The following is a 15638-nucleotide window of genomic DNA, read 5'->3' as shown; positions in this document are numbered from 1 at the left end:
GGCTCAACTTAACTGTAGGCCACAAGTTATATGAGGGGTCTTCAAAAAGTTCATGGAAAATGCATATGATGAAAGAACTATGCATTGGAAATGGAAATGGAAACTATGGTTTCCATTTTTTGCACCAAAATAAACTCGTACTAACTTGTTATAACATGTCTGAATGGGATCTAGTTTGAGGCACTAAGAATGGTTTCATCATTTTGAAAAGAACCCCTATCAGAGCAACATGAATTCTGCTAAAACTGAAGCAAGAACAAACATCAAATTTATGGTGATTCTTGGGTAGGAAGAACAGTGAAATCATTGATGCTTTATGAAAACCTTATAGGAATGATACTCTGAAGAAGTCAGCAGTTTATGAACAGATAGCTCATTTTAAGAAGGAACAAGATGATATGGAAGATGAAGCCCACAGCAGCAGACCATCCACATCAATTTTTGAGGAAAAAATGCATCTTATCCATGCCCTAATTGAGGAGGACCAATGATTAACAACAGAAAAAATATCCAACACCATACACATCTCAATTGGTTCAGCTTACATAATTCTGACTGAAAAATTAAACTGGAGCAAACTTTCCACTTGATGGCTGCTGAAACTGTTGCACCCAAATCAGCTACAGACAAAAGCAGAGTTTTCAATGAAAATTTTAAACAAGGGGATCAAGATCCTGAAGCATTTCTTGAAGAATTGTAACAATTATAACAGGAGATGGAATGTGGCTTTACAGTATGATCCTGAAGACAAAGCACAATCTAAGCACTGGCTATCAAGAAGTGGAAGTGATCCAGCCAAAGCAACAGTGGACCAGTCAGGAGCAAGGATCATGGCAACAGTCTTTTGGGATGCTCAAGGTATTTTGTTAGTTGACTTTCTGGAGGGCCAAAGAACAATAGTATATGCTTATTCTGAATGTGTTTTGAGAAAGTTAGCTAAAGCTTTAGTAGAAAAATGCCCAGGAAAGCTTCACTAGAGAGTCCTTCTCCATCGTAACAATGCTCCTGCTCATTCCTCTCATCAAACAAGGGTAATTTGGTGAGTGTTTCAGTGGGAAATCATTAGGCATCCACCTTATAGTCCTGATTGACTTCTTTTTTATATCTTAATCTTAAAAAATTCTTAAAGGGCATTCATTTTTCTTCGGTTAATAAATGTAAAAATAACAGTATTGACATGGTTAAATTCCCAGGACCCTCAGTTCTCTGAGGGTTGACTAGATGGCTAATATCACTTACAAAAGTGTCTTGAACTTGATGGAGCCTATATTGAGAAAGTTTATATTTTTTATTTTAATCTGTTAGTTGTAGTTTTCCTTGAGCTTTTTGAAGTCTCCTTGTATACAAGATGGTGCAACATGTAATAGTGCAGTAGTTTGATTTTAGGTTCAATGCTAGGTCTGAATTAAAGGCGTGTGAATGGCTGTTAGTCATGCAATCTGACTGTGGTTTATGTGTGCATGTTTGGGCCAGCCCTGAGTGCCCAGCCTCTCCTCATCACAGCCATGACTGCTCCCAGCTAGACTCGCAGAGGAAGCAGCTCTTGGGCCTTTCCAACCTGGACTTTTTTGTTTTTTTTGAGATGGAGTTTTGCTCTTGTTGCCCAGGCTGGAGTGCAATGGCACAATCTTGGCTTACAGCAACCTTTGTCTCCCGGGCTCAAGTGATTCTCCTGCCTCAGTCTCCAGAATAGCTGGAATTACAAGTGCCCATCACCATACCCGGCTAATTTTTTGTATTTTTAATAGAGATGGGGTTTCACCATGTTGGCCAGACTGGTCTTGAACTCCTGATCTCAGGTGATCCACCAGCCTCAGCCTCCCAAAGTGCTGGGATTACAGGCATGAGCCACCACGCCTAGCCCAGCCTGGACTATTTTTGTGCACTGCCCAACATCTGCTGGTGGAATTCTCCCTTGCTATAGACTAAATGTTTGTATCCCCCTCAAATTTATATGTTGAAATGCTAATTCCCAATGGGATAATATTAGGAGGTGGGGTCTTTGGGAGACAATTAGGTTTAGATGAGGTCATGAGGATGGTATTAGTGTTCTTATAAGAAGAGTAAGAGACACCAGATCCCCGTCCCCTGCATGCGGGGACAGAGTGAGATGGTGGCCATCTGCAAGCCAGGAAGCGGTCCCTCTCCAGGAACCACATCAGCCAGAACCTTGATCTTGGACTTCCGGCCTCTAGAACTATGAGAAATAAATTTCCGTTGTTAAAGACACTCAGTCTGTGGTATTTTGTTAGAATAGCCCAAGCCGTCTGACATTTCCCAGCCCCGCTTTCCATAAAGCTGCCCTATATTCTCCCCAGTCTAGGGGCTGTCCACTCCCTCCCAGCTCTGGGTGGAAGGCAGTTGTTGAATTTACTTTTGTTTAACTCTTATCTGGTGATACTTGGTTGTCTAAGGGCTTACTCAGAGAAAAATGATCTGCTCTTAAACTCAGCCTCAAAACTAGAAAATTACTTTTTAAATAGAGAAAACATTGATTTAACATGGCTTTAGACCTGCACCGCAGCCACCAGCCTGAGCCATGGGCCACCAAGCCCTCCTGCTCCTGCTCCTACTCCTGCTCCTGGCTTTCCTGGCGCCCTGGACCACCACAGCCCTCCAGCCAGCCTTAAGGGCTCTCGGCAGCCTGCGCTCGCCAGACAACCCCACATCTCACCCGGCTGTTGCCGAGAACAACTCAGTTCTCCACTTCCAACTGAGGGTTGATCATTTTGGATTTCATGCTGTGAAAACTTTTTAACAGCAGTATCTAATAGCAGATAAATATTGGAAGAAATATGACAGGGACATCATCTGGTTCCGCAATAATACGTGGTTCATGTGGGATGGGGCTGAGGAACTGAAAGCTATGTTGGTGTATGCGGAACAGCGATACTGCGGAGAGTCCCTGCCCTGTGATGACCTATTCAAGGATTCTGGACACTTGGATCTCCTGACATCAGAGCAAGCTCTGGCTGATTTTGCAGAGCTAATCAAACACTTGAAAAGAACAGTCCTAGGAGCTGAAAATCACCCTGTCATGGCCCTCTAGGGCCCCTATGGTGGCATGCTTGCAGCCTAGTTCAGAATGAAATACCCTCATATGGTAGTTGGAGCTCTTGCAACTTCTGCCCTTATCTGGCAGTTTAAGGATTTGGTATCTTGTGGTGTATTTATGAAGATCGTAACTACAGATTTTAGGAAACGTGGTTCATATTATTCAGACAACCTCTGTAGGTCCTGAGATGCCATTAATCGACTCTCAAATATGGACGGTAGTTTGCAACGGCTTCCTGACATTCGACATTTGAAAGACTGGATCTCTGAAGACTGGGTGACGTGCAGTGGTGAGCTATCCTTACGCATCTAACTTTTTATAGCGTTTTTTGTTTGAACTTCACTCATGGAACTTGAAGGAGTTTTCTGATAACTGTTTTAAACAGTGGGGTGTGAGACCAAGGCCCTCCTGGATCACTACTGTGTGTGGAGGCAAAAACATGAGTTCACACATGGACATCGTTTTCAGCAACGGCAAACTAGACCCCTGGTCAGGAGGTGGAGTAACCAAGGACATCACAGACACCTTGGTTGCAGTTACCATCTCAGAGGGGCCCACCGTTTAGATCTCTGAGCCAACATGGGCCTTTGGTCCCATGTCTGTGCTGTTAGCCCCCTCCTTGGAAGTTAGACACATGAAGAAATGGATCAGAGATTTCCACCACAGTGCAGGAGAAACTTTTGATCATTTTTAGTTTCTCCTTTTATGTTCACACCACCCACATTCCTGTTCACTTTGGTTTTCTACATGTAGTTACTTTCCCTTGTTCCTCACTCAATTTGATGGCACCGAGGGGAGACAGAAGAGAGGGTGATGGTGGTGACAGCAGCCATCTCAGGAGTGTGATTTCCTGGGCTCTTGCTGACTTTGTGCCACCTCCAGGAAGATTCTCTTCCTGATCACTCTCCCACACCATCAGTGGCCCTCATCACTGGAGCAGAGTTCCTGACTGCCTTTCACAGAGAAAGAGTCATTTCCTGTGTTTCTCCACAAGCAGGGATTTCTCCTTGGTTTTGAGGTTGAAGTCTCTTTGACCCATTTATAAGACCCCACCCCTACTCCCCCACAAAAGGAAAAGCAGACGATAGATAAAAATGATGTAATTGCAGCTGGTAGGATGTCTGATGCCAATCCAGGAAATGGGAGCCATTTCTTTTGTACTGGATTTAATGATTTAGTGACTTTGAACTGTGTGGTATTTTTTTTCTTTTTTTTTTTGGTAGAGATAGGAGTTTAGCCATGTTGCCCAGGCTGGTCTCAAACTCCTGAGACTCAAGTGATCTGCCCACCTCAGCCTCCCAAAGTGCTGGGATTACAGGCATGAGCCGTCATGCCAGGCCTGTGCTTTAAATAAATAATAAGCCTGGACCTTTAAAAAAAAAACATGGCTTTACATGCACAGGTACAGGCTGAGCTCACACTTACCATCCTTTTTAATTTCACCTATTATATTGATATACTGCAGTTGACTAAGTCATTCCCCTATTGTTGTTCTGCAAATTATTACCAAGTTTTTCTTACTACAAATAGCAGTAATCTGGACATTTTAATACTGATTGTTTTTCTCTAACTTTTAGATATTTCCTGAAAGTTTCCTGGTTAAAGAGTATGAGTTATCTCACGGCTTTTTTTTTTTTTTTTTTTGACACAGGGTCTGGCTTTGTTGTCCAGGCTGGAGTGCAGTGGCATGATCTCAGCTCACTGCAACCTCCACCTCCCAGGCTCAAGCGATCCTCCCACTTCAGCCTCCTGACTACAGGTGTATACCACCACACTCAGCTAATTTTTAAATTTTTTTTGTAGAGACGGGGTTTTGCCATGTTGGCCAGGCTGGTCTCTAACTCCTGAGCTCAAGTGATCCACCTGCCTCAGCCTCCCAAAGTGTTGGGATTACAGGTGTGAGCCACCACTCCCAGCCATCTCACTGCTCTTATAGCAAAGGCCACATTACTTTGCAAAAACCACAGTGATGTGTAGGGCACCAGTGATGTGCATATGAGCCTGCTGTATCTCATACTTAACCAGTACTGGGTCTTGTCATTTCTCTTTATTTGAAGTAGTTTAAAAGATACTTATTAAGTCCCTAGAATTATTTATTCATTTCTTTCTATGCAGAGTTGTTTATGTTGTAATGAACAAAATGCTAACACTCAGAAATCATTTTGGCAAAACAATTTCTGATTATTTTGCCAACTATCAGAAATCTCTGCCTGAAGACCCACAGATTCAACTCTGACACAGCCCTTTTCCTGTTCTTGAATGTGCAAGTTATTGGTTTTTAATATCAGTTACACTTGAAAGGATTTATGAGGACAAATGGTGAATGACAAAGCAAACAAACAGATAAGCAAGGAAGTATTTCCTTTTCCAACACAGGCCTCCTCAAAGTCACTGTGTTCGTTGCAGGCCATCTAGTGGATCCACGTGGGAAAAATGCCCAGCGCCCAGGGAGGGGAGGGAGGGGAGGGAGGAGAGCCGTTCTTCTAGGTGAGCACATTTGGGGCAGGCTCTCTAGACACAGGACGCCAACTTAGGGTCCTGTTTCCTTACAGGAGGAAGAGTTGCAGGTTCCCCAGCTCCCAGCAGCTCCTGTGTACTATCATTCCACGTTTCCTGGGGAGATGATCTGGCCAGCCTTTTCCCGGCGTGGGTGTGTGGGAACCAGCAGGGACTGGAACACAGCTGTTAACATCTACTTATGAAACTGCTTAAAGCTGGGGGCTCAGTGAAAGGCACGACTTTCTAGCACAGAAAACTCCCCACAACTTTCGTAAGCTGAGGTGCCAACATTACAGGCTTTTATTCCTTCGCCAACCATTCATTTAGTCCCCTGTATATGAGCAATGCTATGTGCATTCTACAGGTGGCTGTAGCTGGGGCTGAGTCCAAAGTAGAGGAAAGGACTTAGTTGTGAAAAACCAGTAAGTGGTAGATGGCAATGAGATGAGCATGGGGCCACTGTACAACAGAGAAGCAGAGAAGGGTCCGTGGAGGAGGTGGAATTTTCTTTTTCCTCATAAGCTTAATTTTGGCTTTATTTAAACAAAATGATACATACTTATAAAAATTGATAAAAGTAAAAAATGAATAGTTCCCTCATTCCCCTATGCAATTCCATTCCCAACAGGTGACCATTGTTTAGAGTTGGCTTGGTATAATTAATTCCAGGAGGTGGATTTTAAACTGGGTCTTAAAGGATGAGATTTGGTCAGTGGAGGGGGTGGGATAAGAATGATGTGCTGGGACTCTGTGGAGTGGGAAGAGTTAACTATAGATGGACACAGTCCCACTATCATTGTGAAATTCTAATTCTCTAATATCCTCAGGTCCCTTGAGTTTCTGGCAGCCTTCATCATTTTAAAAAAAAAAGAAAGAAAAGAAAAAAAAAGGAGGAAAAAAAGAGTTAATTCATTCCAGACACCTGGGTCCCTCAGTTTTTTTTTTTTTTTTTTTTTTTTTTTTGGTTTTCTTCTTTGGTTTGACCACTGAGTGAACCCAAGTCAATGAATCATAAGGCTTCACCTCTTGAATGTTCTATTGCAAGACCTTTGACTTTCAGAACTTTTTCTATTACGTTCAGATTCTCAGGCAACTCGATATTTTTCTGCACTCCCAGGCCCTTGCTGGGAAGGGTGGCATTTATTTACCTGTAATTATGGGGGGCTTTTGCTATGCAGAAGCATGCACTTAACTCCCAATTCAGTTACTTACAGTCTCATTCTTTGTAGACCTCTGGACTGGTTTCTATGCCCTTCTCCCAGGCAACCTATACTTACCTCTGTCAGAGTACTTAGCAATCCATATTGAAAATTGCTATTAATTATTTGGCCATAAGCAGACCATAAAGTCCATGAAACCTGTCTACTCACTGTGGAAGGCTCAGTGCCTAGGAGCTCAAATATTTGCAGAATGAATGTATGAGTAACAAACGACCAACATCCTAGAGGAGGTCTTCTATTATAGGAGTGGCTGCAGAGTAAGTACCTTAGCCACCGTGCACAAGGGATAAACGGATAACTCACTGCCAGCTCAGCACTGCTCCCCACACAGGAAGTCTGAGGTTGGCATCCTTCCTTGATGCCCGACTCATTTGTTCTTGAGGAGCATTAGAACATTCCGGGATCACACTGCTCGGTGCATGATACACATTCTTCCCAACCCTTTTCCTCCACCTCTTCCCCAGTCAGTGGTGAACCACAGTCAGCACATGCTACAAAATCATCCTTCGCACATGGATGGCATCACTCCATGGCCTGTGCTTACTTCCCCCTTCTGGAGCCTCAGAGGAATCCAGCCTGCTGCACAGTGTGGACAGCCCAGCCACAGGAAACTGCCCCAGCTCCAGGGTCCACACTGACCCCCTAATCCACATTTCCTGTTTCTCTTTTCCTTAACTCTTCAGTTTCTTGATGTCCTCCTCAGCCTCCTCATGTCTGCCTCAGGTCCTCTGAGCTAGTCAGGAGAGGCTAGGTGCTGCTGCAATAACAAGCATCCCCCAAATCTTAGTGACCTCATACAATACGTTTGTAACCATCATAGGTCCATTGCCTGATGTGTGCAGCAAGCCAATACCCCAAGACATTGGGTCATAGCAGAGAAAGAGGTTTAATCATAGGGCTGATGAATGAGGAGATGGGAGAAACCTTCAAATCTGTGTCCCTGAGAAGTTAGTGTTTTTAAGAGTTTCAGAGTGGGCTGAAGTGTGGAGAGAGTTGATTGGTAGAAAAGTGCAAGGTGAAGTCATGGGACAGGGAGAGGAAGAAGCTGTATTCTCATGATGATTTTGCTTCATGGGGGCCTTCAGACTGGTTGGTGTCAGTTGTTCCACTGAAATTTGGGATCTGGAAAACATCTTCAGGAATTCTTAAACAAAAGCCTCTGACTCTAACACCAGAGATCCTATCTATAGGAAAAATGGGGATGCGAGTGGTCGCTATCCAGTGCTGTGTGACTTTCCCTTATAAGGAAGTGGGTCAATGGACAGCCTGATACTGGGTGCAGTGGCTCACACCTGTAATCCCAGCATGTTGAGAGGCTGAGGAGGGTGGATCACTTTAGCCCAGGAGTTTGAGGCCAGCTTGGGCAACATAGTGAGACCCTGTCTCTACAAAAAATAATTTTAAAAAAATTAGCCAAGTGTGGTGGCATTTTCCTGTGGTCCTAGTTTCTCAGGAGGCTGAGGTAGAAGGATCACATGAGCCCAGGAGGTTGAGGCTGCAGTGAGTCATGATTATGTCACTGTACTCCAGCCTGGGCAACAGAGCAAGACCCTATCTCAGAAAAAAAAATAGTGCATCCTGATTAATGCTTAATTATATTTCTATCCAGAATGTTTGTCAATCATATGAGGATGGCATCAAGCTTATTTCTTGCTGGTCCTACATGTCTAACATGGGTTGGCAGGGGATTTCTACAAACACTTAAGGACTCAGGTTGATGAAGATTTCTCCACACCCAAGTCCCTGATCACTCTGGCACGAGAAGAAGGCAATGCGGCAAATTGCGCACAAGCCTCCAGAGCTCACATTTCAGGGCCACAGCAAGTCACGTGGCCAAGGCTAATTTCAGTGGGTGCAGAGAATTAAAATTTTACCATGAACCAGAAGGAGAAAAGAACCGGAATAGTTGTGGATGGTTTAGCGACTACAGCCTCTCCTCTTACTGACAGCGTGCAGGGATCCGTCAGCCCTGCTGACCTTGGCTGTCCTTCCTGGCTCAGCTTGGCTCGCTCCTTCCATTTTAATCCACCCACGGGTTGCATAGGGAAAAAAAAAAATCTCTCTGGCTACAGTAACCAACCACTACTTCCTGCCAGAGGAAGGAATCGATCATCATTCATGGGAGATGAGAGTCACGTTATTAAGCAAAATTCCCAGAGAATTCTCCAACACTCACTTAAGCCTGTAATTTTTACTCAGCCAGTCAGGTAAGTTCCACAAACATTTCTCAAGCCCGTATTATGTACCAAGGACCCTGGGAGTTGCTGGGTTATACATTTTAACCACACACAGTCCCAGCTCTGAAAGAACTCTGACACTAACATGCAGGCAGGCACATTCAAAAACCTCCCAAGCAAGTCTTGCCTTTGCAGGGGTACAGATGGGGCCGGAGGAAGGCATCCAAGGAGAGCCAGTGGGGAGAGTCAGCAGGCATGTCTCAGTCGGAGCTCAGGAGCCAATAATGTTCTCTTCAGCAGCGAAGTTGCATCCAGGAATCTTACCCTTGCCCGCTCTGGACAGGCAGGATCAAAATGCATCACTTTCAACAAACCAAGGCCTTTCTGAGAGATGCCAGTGAGTGAACAGTCTTAGCATGGGTTCAAGTCTCAGCTTCTCCACTTGCAAGTGAATGGCTCTCTGGGCTGTTTTCTCATTTCTAAAATGACGTTCTTGTGAGGATTAGATGAGACAATATCTGCAAGGCACTCAGCACAGTCCCCTGAAGGTAGCGGGCGGCCAGGAAGCATTTTCCTCTGCTGACATCCATAAGGCATGTCTGAGCATTTGCAGTGGGTGCCCAATGTACTTGACACTCAGAGTGGGTTCCTTTTTATCACACATACCCCATTTACAACAAAATGTTTTTAGTAATAATCATTGTATTCGTCCATTTTCACACTGCTGATAAAGACTTACCTGAGACTAGGCAATTTACAAAAGAAAGAGGTTTATTGGACTTACAGTTCCACGTGGCTGGGGAGGCCTCACAATCATGGTGGAAAATGAAAGGCACATCTCATATGGCAGTGGCAAGAGAGAGAATGAGAGCCACGTGAAATGGGTTTCCCCTTATCAAACCATCAGATCTCGTGAGACTTACTCACTACCATGAGAACAGTATGGGGGAAACCACCTGCATGATTCATTTATCTCCCGCCTGGTCCCTCACACAATACATGGAATTACGGGAGTACAATTCAGGATGAGATTTGGGTGGGGACACAGAGCCAAACCATATCAGAAATGTAACGACTAATAATAATGGCCAGACTAATGCAGTTAAAGTTCCCTTTTATTGAACTTTGTATATATAATCATGAGAGTAAAACTTAAAATATAAAATAAATACCCACTACAACAAAGGAAAGATTCAATGGATTCAGGCTTTTTAATTACATTAATTTTTGTAATATATAATGAGGAAAACTATGTACCTAAAAACTGGTCTTTCGGCCAGGCACGGTGGCTCATGCCTGTAATCCCAGCATTTTGGGAAGCAGAGGCGGGTGGATCACCTGAGGTCAGGAGTTCTAGACCAGTCTGGCCAACACAGTGAAACCCCCATCTCTACTAAAAATACAAAAATTAGCTGGGTGTGGTAGCGCATGCCTGTAATCTCAGCTACTCGGGAGGCTGAGACAGGAAAATTGCTTGAACCAGGAGGCAGAGGTTGCAGTGAGCTGAGATCGCGCCATTGTACTCCAGCCTGGGAAAAAAGAGTGAAACTCTGTCCCAAACAAAACAAAACAAAAACCAAACAAAATTGGTCTTTCCTGGCCATGAACAATATTATAGTTGAATAGCAATTGAACAAAAAGCAAGATGAATAGAAAAAATGCATTTCAATTTTAAATATTCACATTTTCAAATATTTTTCAAATTTAACAATGTATTTCACATATGAAGAATTTGCACATAACAGAGATATTGTACTTTCAGGTTGCTTTGTGTTTCACAGAAAGTATACTATCTCTGTTATGTGCAAAGTTTAAATTTTAAACGTAAGTCAAAACTCCAAGTGATTCCATAGAAAGGCACAATTGCAGTAACTCAAATTCTGTTTCTTTATCTTTACAGTCACTCTATCATCAGTGTTCATTTCAAACCTACTACTTAAATGCAGGAATATGTGGTTCTACAGAAGATGAGACACGAACTCACAGTGAACTTTCTCAAAAGGAACGCAAAGCAAACTTACTCTCCTAAGGAACAGATGTAGCTGAGTCCGTGCTAATCCAGGGCCAACTGTATAATTGCAAGTTGTCTGAATTAACTTCCATGTAGTGTACAACATCTATGAAGAATTGCGGCAGGCAGAATTCTAAGGCAGTCCCCAAGATTTCCAGCTCCTGGTCTACAAGCATCTTCTCCATCATCGAATCAAACATTAATATAGGGACTGCTCTGAAGGACTTTGCAGATGTAATTAAGATCCGAAATCAGTTGATGTTTTAGGAAGATTATCCAGGTGGGCTTGGCCAAATCCCACAAGCCTTCCCGATCTGGTGCAGAGATCAGATACCTGGGAAATCAGAGATCTGAAGCATGAGAACTATTTGACACATGTGGCTGGCTCGAGGATGAAGGGGTCATGAGGTAAGGAATGTGGGTGGCCTTAGGAGCCAACAGTAGCCCCAGCCAGGAGACAGCCAGCAAGGAAATGGGAACTTCAGAACTAAGACAACAGCAAGGATCTGAATTCTGCCAGTAATCAGGATGAGCTGGAAAGTGAATTTTCCCCCAGAACCTCCAGGTGAGGACTCAGCCTGGCCGACCACATAAGCTCAGCACTGTGTCCCAGAGCAGAAAGCCCACTGTGCCACACTGCACTAGACTTCTGACCCATAGACCTGTAAGCAACAGGTGGGTTTGTTTTAAGCCACTAAGTTTGTGGCAGTGGGTTATGCAGACACGGAAAACGAATACAATGGAGAATATGAATATGTTAAGGTTAATGCAAATAGATTAAAAATCTACATGAACTATAGCCATTGTACAGAACTTAAAATAAAAAGATGTTTTTATAGGGAGGAAAATTTTGTCACTGACTTTGTGTAGAATTGCCAAAGCACAGTGATAATTAAAAGTGGACTTTTAGTCAGTTTTATGATTACTCTAAAATTCTTTATGGACAGTGGCCCCAACTCCCTATGGCTGAGGGCTGCTCCCTTTGCTCTGCCCTTGGTAAGTCCCTGGAACCCAAAGAGAAGAAGAACCTTCTAGCCCAGGCAGCTATTTAGTAGCAGAGCAGAAACCTAATCCGAGGCCCCTTGACTCCCAGCCCTTCCTTTATTAGGTGGCCCTTCATTAAATTAAGGCTGCACGTGTGTGGGGCAGAGTTGTGCCAAGTCTTCTATAGGTTTTCTGATAAAATTCTTAATAAGACAACCAGCTAGAATCCACCAGGAATCACTAGCAAGAGGCTGCAAAGTTTTGTCCAAAATGAACACCTAATTGATTGAATACTACCTCAACCAAAATGGGGCCACGGAGATTGTCATCTGTCTTAGTCTGCTCAGGATGCTATAACAAATACTATAGACTGTGTGGCTTAAACAACAGAAATTTATTTCTCACAGTTCTGGAGGCTGGAAGTCCAAGATTAAAGTGCTGGCTGATTGGGTTGCTGGTGAAGCCTCTCTTCCTGGCTTGCAGATGGCCGTCTTCTCACTATGTTCTACGTGACAGAAAAAGAGTGCACTCTGGTCTCTTCCTCTTCTTATAAGGACACTAGCCTCAAGATCATGAATTTGGAGGGGACACAAGCATCCAGTCCATAGCACCATCATCTGCCTCTTGGCTGGCATATGATTTCAGACCGTTTGAAGGAGGTGCTATTTTTATTTTATTTTTTAGAGAAGCTTTTTTAAAAAAAATTTCAACTTTTATTTTAGATTAAGGGGGTACACATGCAGAATTGTTACATGGGTATATTGCATGATGCTGACATTTGGGGCATGATTGATCCCATCACCTAGGTAGTGAGCATAGTACCCAATAGCTAATTTTTCAACCTTCACTCCTCTCCATCCCTCCTCCCTCTGTAGTTCCCAGTGACTTATAAATGAGAACATGTGCTATTTGGTTTTCTGTTCCTGTATTAATTCACTTAGGGTAACAGCCTCCAGCTGCATCCATGTTGCTGCAAAGAACATGATTTCATTGTTTTTTTATGGCTGAGTAGTATTCCACGGTGTATACAACACATTTTCTTTATCCAATGCAGATGTACTATTTTAGACTTGCATAGCTGGAAAGGACCTTGGAGATCTCACAGGTCTCCAAGACAGCTAGGTTCTCAGAGCTGCTTCTGTACTCCGCCAGCGGCAATATCACACATCGGGTTTCCCATTCTGAGCACATTCTTCCTTGCTGTGTGATATGGTTAGGCTTTGTGTCCCCACCCAAATCTCACCTTGAATTGTAATCCCCAGGTGTTGAGGGAGCGACCTGGTGGGAGGTGATTGGATCATGGGGGCAGTTTCCCCCAGGCTGTTCTCATGATAGTGAGGGAGTTCTCACGACATATGATGGTTGTATAAATGGTGTTTTTTCCTGGGCTTTTCACTCTCTCTTTCTCCTGCCACCATGTGAAGAAGGTCCTTGCTTCGCCTTCTGCCATGGTTGTAAGTTTCCTGAGGCCTCCCAAGCCATATGGATCTGTGAGTCAATTAAACCTCTTTCCTTTGTAAACTACCCAGTCTCAGGAATTTCTTTATAGCAGTGTGAGGATGGATTAATACACTGTATTTCTTCTAATTAATTAGTCACACTGGACATGCAAGGATCATTTTCCCACTTGCTTCAGGGACCACAGAGCAAGCTCCAGAGTGTCAGAGGGCCTGGGGCAAGCTGGCCACCCCTCACACAGCACAGGGCCACGGCACATTTGTATTCAGAGATACAGTGGCCACATTTATTGGTATTTCTGTCACAATTCAGCTTCAAGGCAGAGTTGTGGTTTGTTAGTTATATGTAGTTTGAAGGCATTTTCCATTTAGTTTATAGATGTGTGTCTCAAATCTGTGAAACTAGTGACCCCTGAGATGTAACCCTGGACTCCTAGTTTGAGAGACCCTTTGTTAAAAGTTAAGTGCTGTATCTCCCAGTGACAACTGTACCAACGTGTTCCAGTAACATACAAAGATGCAAAGTGTCAATGAAATCTTTGGGCAATGCCTGGTTTTCCAAATAATCCTGACTATGTTGCGTATTCAGTCTTTTTCTGATTACTGTCCATATAATAATAATAATAATAATGGATAACGTTTGTGTCTGTTTTGCCCCTCTTTTAGGTTCTTATGGCTGATCCCAAAGAATGAAGAGCCCACATGGCCCAGCTTTTATATGAATCCCTCAAAAAGCACAAAAAAGGCGTCCAATTTTATAACCTACACCAACAATTCTCAAAAGTTTTGGTCTCACTCTTTAAAATTATTGAGGGCTCTTTTTCAAGGCCCCTCAGAGGCAATCAGCCACTTCAAGATGAAGCTGAATGTCTCCTTTCTAGCTGTCGGCTGCCAGAAGCTCCTTGAAGTAGATGAGGAATGCAAACTTTGTATTTTTTATGAGAAGTGTGCAGCCACAGAAGTTGCTGCTGACACTCTGGGTGAAGAATGGAAATGTTCTGTGATGGGAATCATTGACAGGAACGACAAATAAGCTTTCCCATGAAGCAGGGTGTCTTGATTCATGGCTGGGTCTGTGTACTACTGAGCAAGGGGCATTCCTGTTACAGACCAAGGAGAACTGGGGCAAGAAGCACGAAGCTGTTTGCAGTTGCATTGTGGATGCCAATCTGAGCTTTCTAAACTTTGTTATTGTAAAAAAAAAAAAGAAAAAAAAAAAAAGAGGATAGAAGGATATTCCCGAACTGACTGATACTGTGGAGCATCATCGCCTGGGGCCCAAAAGAGCTAGCAGAATCCACTAACTTTTCAGTCTCTCTAAAGAAGATAATGTCCACCAATCTGTTGTTAAGAAAGCCCTTAAAGAAGGCAAAAAACCTGGGACCAAAGCACCCAAGATTCAGCTTCTTGTTACTCCATGTGTCTTGCAACACAAATGCTGGCATATTGCTCTGAAGAAACAGTGTACTAAGAAAAATGAGGAAGAGACTGCAAAATACGCTGAACTTTTGGCCAAGAGAATGAAGGAGGCCAAAGGCAAACTCCAGGAACAGATTGCCAAGAGATGCACACTGTCCTTTCTGTGAGATTCAACTTCTGAGTCCAGCCAAAAATAGGATTCTTTTGAGTAACCAATAAATAAGACTAGACTCCCAAAAATAAAATAAATTGAGGAACTCGAGAGTTTTTGTGTATGTGCCCTCCATCTAATGCTATTTACTTTATGATATGGTTTGGCTGTGTCCCCACACAAATCTCATCTTGAATTGTAGCTCCCATAATTTCCACGTGTTGGGATTATGGGAGGGATCCGGTGGGAGATAATTGAATCATAGGGGCAGTTTCCCCCGTACTGTTCTCGTGGTAGTGATAAGTCTCATGAGATCTGATGGTTTGATAAGGGCTTTCCCCTTTCTCTTGGCTCTCATTCTCTCTTGCCTGCTGCCACGTGAGACGTCCCTTCCTTCTGCCACGATTGTGAGACCTCCTCCACCACCTGGAACTGTGAGCCCATTAAACCTCTTTTTCTTTATAAATTACCTAGTCTCTGGTATGTCTTTATCAGCAGCGTGAAAACAGACCAATACACTCTGTTAGAAATTAGAGCTGAGAATTTAAAAATTATCTTTATTAATTCACTTTAAAAACAGTAAATCCATTGGTTAAGATAAGTGACACATTTTTATTGAAAAAAAGCTGTATTAAAAAAACTTTAACAGGAAGAGTAGGATTGTT

The 15638-nt window shown here is 43.3% G+C and overlaps 2 pseudogenes; both read left to right on the top strand.

The window, feature by feature from the left end:
* Positions 1-2539: 2539 nt before the first annotated feature.
* LOC100437889 (lysosomal Pro-X carboxypeptidase-like) lies at positions 2540-3377 on the top strand (annotated as a pseudogene).
* A 10882-nt stretch (positions 3378-14259) lies between these two features.
* On the top strand, positions 14260-15019 carry LOC100434527 (small ribosomal subunit protein eS6-like; annotated as a pseudogene).
* The last annotated feature ends 619 nt before the right edge of the window (positions 15020-15638 follow it).

Source organism: Pongo abelii, chromosome 12 (genome assembly GCF_028885655.2).
Source record: "Pongo abelii isolate AG06213 chromosome 12, NHGRI_mPonAbe1-v2.0_pri, whole genome shotgun sequence".
In the NCBI taxonomy this organism is placed as follows: Eukaryota; Metazoa; Chordata; class Mammalia; order Primates; family Hominidae; genus Pongo; species Pongo abelii.
Note: the sequence above shows the minus strand (reverse complement) of the source record. Positions and strands in the feature narration are given on the sequence as shown.